This window comes from Musca autumnalis, unplaced genomic scaffold (assembly GCF_047663935.1).
Source record: "Musca autumnalis isolate F117 unplaced genomic scaffold, ASM4766393v1 scaffold_4, whole genome shotgun sequence".
Taxonomy (NCBI): domain Eukaryota; kingdom Metazoa; phylum Arthropoda; class Insecta; order Diptera; family Muscidae; genus Musca; species Musca autumnalis.
The window spans coordinates 71,075,266-71,081,265 of record NW_027411977.1 but is presented as its reverse complement, the minus strand read 5'-3'; positions in this window follow the sequence as shown (position 1 = coordinate 71,081,265).

Here is a 6,000-nt window from a genome sequence, read left to right as displayed (position 1 = left end):
AAAGCTAAATTGAGCATTTATAAACGAAGCTATAAACAAATTGTCCCTTTTTGAAGACCAGAATCAAGAAGATTAGTGCAAATTTTTTTATAATTATCCATCGTTATGCATTTTTCTAATTTCCGTTAAACATTCTAAATGTTCCTTACAGTAAAAATATATTTATTTGTGTATCTAATCACTCAGACAAATACATTCTTATAGTTGAGCAGCAGTTGAATAATTCCACCAATTTGCTGTTTGTTATATAACTGGCTATTTGGTAAGTAGTCTATAAAAGATCCATAGGGTAGAAAGATATACTCTGTTCCAGAACGTAAAGTATCTACTATTTTTGATTTTTTTGACAAATTTATAAAGAAAAAGTGTCAACATTTCAAAAATAGTAGACTGTTGCAGGTTCTGGAACAGAGCAATAGTTGCGGTCAAAATAATAGTAGTGTGTTAAAAATATCGAAATGTGCAATTAGTCATGGTTTCACAGCTCAATAGAAAATTCTGTTATATTTCAAATACATACTTATTTGCCATCAAACATTTTTCTGGGTTATGTTTGATGCTATGCTGTTGATTTTTTTCATAGCACAGTACAGCAATTGCTTTCGTTTTTGTTTTCTTGACTGCGGCTGTTTACTATGCTGTTAAAATGTCTGCAGCACAGCATAGCATTCGTTATTGATTTTGATGACTATGCTATGCTATGTGCTTCGCAGATTTCAGAAGCACAGCATAGACCATTTGCTATGCTACTTTTATATTCGCAGCATAGCACAGCAACAGTTTTCGTTTGTATTTTGGATGACTATGCTGTGAAGATTTCAGAAGCACAGCAAAGACCATGTGCTGTGCTATTTTTATGTTCGCAGCATAGCACAGCAACAGTTTTCGATTTTGTTTTTGAAAACAGCACAGCATAGCAATAGCATATTTTTAGTGAGTTCAGTGCTATGCTGGTAGCAAATTCAAACACTGATATTGATTCAATATTTAACGGAGTGTAAGGTAATCAATTTACTGCTTCGTAAAAACAATCGCTTCTTCATTCAATTGTTCGTGTCGACTTCGTTTCGAGTATGCAAAAATATAAAATTGGTGAGAACAGCATCATCACAAGAAACAGGAAAAAAACTAAACACATCAAATGCTAAGGTGCTCAACATATTTTGTGCGTTGATATTGGTAACAAAACGATTGTTTGAGCAAAACAAAGGTATCATTGGCGTATGTTGATTTTTGCATATTCGATTATGCTAACGGAATTTGTTACTCTTTAAAATGAATGATTTGTTTATGAAATGATTTTATACACTACCTTGTTGCGGTGATTCAAAGCAGGCCTCTGATATATATGTATGCAATTACCAATATTAAATGCGATTTCTTCTTTGTCCAATAAAATAATTCCATTCACCTTTTCGATTCAATTATAAAATGTATTGGGCATTTAATTTACTAAAAAGTGTCATTTCTTTAAGAAAACACAAACCACTGATTTATTCACTCACTTTAACGTCTTTAATCAACGATGGCACAGCGGATCCACCCATTGGCCAAAAATAAAAAAATAATGTCAAAATTTTGGTACAACATTGGCAACTCTGACAGCTATGACATAGACCTTTTTAAAAATATATTAGTTTTTGTTTCATTCGAACGCGATCTTCTTAAGAATAGCTTCAAAAGTCGGAACATTTGACTAATATTTTTTGTTGTGAGTACAACCTATATTTTAAGTGCAAGTAAATATATTCAAGATATCGCGAAACTAATACGTATAGCAAAATAATATAGTGGATTTTGAAGGAGGAGGTAATAGCTTAATTTTCATTAAAAAATAGTGTTTTAGCGTGCTTTGGAATTCTAGTTAGCTGCATACATTATTAGTGAATTTTGTAATGCCTATTCGATTATATACTTAAATTTGACATAAGGTTTTAGTCATGATGCCCACCTCGGGAATAAGTTTCCAAAGTAGGTCATGGGTTAAAGATTATTCAGTATTAAAATCAGCTGCCATCTAGTGCTAGACTATAAATGGTGAGTCGATGACTAAAGCTGCCCTAGAAAAGGGTTTCTATGGATATATTAGCGTATAACTCTGTTATCTGACCACGTACATAAACATAATTGGCATCAGTGGCAAGATGAAGAAATCTTCTTCCAAATATATCTTACGTTAGTGGTAAGTGCCTTCCAGGAAGAACGCTATAAGATATATATTAAACATTTGACCAATTTTCAGACAAAGATAATCGGGACCTTTGTTCATGTAATTTTGTATTAACATTCTTACCGTATACCCCCATCAGAGGGGAAAGGGGGGAGAATGTTACGCTCGTGGTTTCTTAAAACACTCCTCGCAGCAGCGCAAAGCTGTAACCGGCGCATTGGCTTGATTTTTACACTCTAAATATTTTTGTCCACTTTCTCCATACAAGTGGATCCACTGTGGATGGTATTAAAAAAACTGAAGAAAAAAGAACAAGATAATTCATACCATTTTTTTCTTTTCCTCTTCGCTTGCTACGTTGCTTAACAACAACAAAACAAGAAACACACGTGTTTGACGCATACACACCACCAAAGCCCAATTCTTCGCTTCTACGTCTACTTTTGTACAACCTTCTATTATAACATACACACACCTCTTTATTATAAAACAGCATTCCGGCGCCGCGAGAGCACTGTTGTTACTCTCTTTGACAAACATCTTCTCTCCACCCATAAAAAAATATGTTCTAACATAAAAAATATGTTGGTATCCAAACAAATAAAATTGAGATATGTTACGAAATGTTGCAAACAAATATTTGTTTGGATCCAAACATATTTCTAACATAAATTTTTCTGTGTGTATAGCCCATTATCAATATCAAATATCCTACGAGTAATAGAAACTTCTATAAGAAATTATAAAGCTCTATTTTTAAAATTGCGAGCTGAAGTTTGATTTTAACAGAGAGCCGCACAGGCGGACGTTTTGTGTTATTAACGGAATAATAAATTTAAGTATACCCTCTATATTATGATGGAGAGCATGGTACAAATATACAGGTAGCCGCATCGGCAATTGTTGGTAACATAAGATGCCAAAATTTGACATCAATTCAATGCAATTGACACATTATGTTACCATCAGCTGGCTTTATAATGCTACCTGTATTATTGTACCATGGTGGAGAGTATAAAAATGGATTGAATGGATTCCACGCATTAGTCAATGTCAATTACACACGTATGTACACTAGGGTTATGACTTTTTTACAACCTCATATCCCTGTATCATAGCGTGATGAGTTTTGCCATAGGATTACATAAAATCATAATTATAAGGTGATTCGGTGAAAAAACCTCACGCACAAAATGATTTTAAAATTTGAATTTATCAAAATTATGGACAATTTTTTTAAGTCACTGTAAGCAGATATACAATTGAAAATAAACTTTAGAGTCACATGAGGTAATTAAACTGACATAACATTTATTTCTCACTAATTTTCTTCAATTCTGAGAATCGTAAAAATGTCGTAAGCGCTTTTATTTAAAGATATAATTTTTTACCAAAAAACACAAAAATAAAATTTTTTCAAAGTGGTTTGTGCATGACTTTTTCAATATTTGAATGAAATAAGCATTATTATAGTTATTAGTAGGCTTATATTTATTCATTCGTGCAACAAAAAATAATATTTGAAAAAAAAAATTTTATTTCATAAATTTTTTCAAAAAATTATATTTTTAAAATCTATTTCTGCGTGAACTTTTTTTTTATATTTCAATGGAATAAACGATAGCGTAGTGATTATTAGGCAAAAGTTCATTCAACCCTGGAGTTCTTAAAAGGAATAAATATGGATCGCTTTTTGAACACTTAAAAGGTAAGTAAATAAAAATGAAGTTTTCAGTTAATCAGTGTAATTAACAAAGAATTTTTTTTGTTCTTTTAGCATCACATGTAAAATTTTGCAGTACTTGAAAAAAGAAGATTAAAGGAAGCAGTGTCACCACTGGGACTGCGTGTTGAATTCAGAGAAAAGCTCTTTGCTTGGAAAAAACGAGAGGTACGTATTATTTGTATTACAGTGTTGAACTCAGTATTAATATTGTCATAACAATAGCTCGTGATTGATGACGAAACTATGTCAGTTCCATCTAAAATAGGTGAATGGTGGAAACGCAACGAGACACCTGCAAGTACTCCTGGTACTCCCGGTACTCCCGACACTACAGGTTCGAACTGCTCAATAGCCAAAGGAATTCTGTCAGAGGTAAAGTAAGAGTAATATTTGTGTAAGCATAGTTAATGTAGTTTTTTATTTAATATAGGATCTAAAGGAATTGTTAACACATACCTCGAAGGGGAAACTAGCGCTTGAATGTAGTAGTGCTAATAAGAAATTAAGTGACGAGCAAAGAGATGATATAATTAATATAATTATTGAAGATATTTTAACCAACAATGTTACTCTTTACGCTCCAGACTATATGCGCATATTGGACGAAATTTGTTCCGTTTTTCCTCTTGAAAACGAAATGAGGGTAAGATTAACAATATAAATAACGTATCTGATTATGTAGTTTCTTAACTTATAAAATGTCTTTATTTTTAGGATTATTATTATATTTCAAGAAAAGAACAACGCAAGCGGAAAACTTTATGCCAAGTATAAAAACAAGAAGTCCAAAAAAATAAAGCTTTTGAATTCAGAGCCAAGCACAAGCAAAGCAGCAACTCACACGTCTCCTAATTTTTGCAACAAAGATGTTCCCGAAGTTGATGAATCAGTTGAAAATTCATTGAAAGCTTCCTTACTAAGAGAATGTAATGATTGGGGATCGATCTGCGAAAAATGGAAAAGATCTTTTAACATACGGCAAAGAGATATAAAAATTTAAGTAGCCATACATTTCTTCTAGAATGGCCGAAGTTGGTAAGTAGCCATAAGCTATTTATTTGTATATGGATACTAATGTTTCGTTTTAGGTCAACATTGATTTCGATATTATGTATCCGCAGAAACCAATCTTCTACTTTCTAAATGGGACCAATTTAAGAAAAAAGTTTACAATTATTATCGGAAAAATGTTCATAACGAACATTGCAAACAACTCTTCGCAAATGTTTTGACGGCAAGCAGCATAGGTAAATTTTAATTCCTGATTTATCAAAAACATTAAAAGTAATATTTATTTTATATTTCGGTTGCAGATGCTCAAGATTATATGTACGCAATACTGTTGAATTCAGTTTTACCATCACCTGCTAGGTTTAAGTGCGGAAACGGTAAATTACGAAAAAAAGTAACAATAGCCGATTCGCAGGAAAGTTTCGTACTGCGTCTACCGACAATTAACGATTATAAACGGCAAATTGATGCAGTCACTGAAAAGTATTACAATGCTGGATTAACTATACAACCATTTATAATTGTGGAGGGTTTGTCCGATTTTAATATAAACGGTTTTTATGATTTTTTTAACCACAATTTGTTAAAATTTCAATCGTTCCTCGAATGTTTAGGTACAAGTTTTAAAATTTTTCATGCACTTTCTTTAAAATTTCCAAATGTCTGCCAAATTCCATGGATTTTCATCCAAAAATATTTTTATGAAATTAATACTGTATATGATATAAAATCAGTTAATTTGACTTCACTTATTAATTTCTGCAACAATAATTAAAGTTCAATTCAAAATGTATATTTGCTTTCGTTGCTGTAAGCATTTTGATAAGGCAAATCTTTTAATAGTTCATTTGAAAATAGACCATTTAATGTCAACTAAATTTTTAGAAGTACAATGCGGACAGCTGTGAGCACAATCTGACAACGGGGCGTGCTCGAAATGACCACGTATGTGCTTATTTCATGCACCTCTGTTGTTGAAACCGTTGCCAAAATCTCGGTGTCAAAATGACAACGGCGTGCTCATTTTGACACCAAACGTGGTTGATACACTATCATACACGGATGTGGTCATTTCATACACGGATGTTGTCAT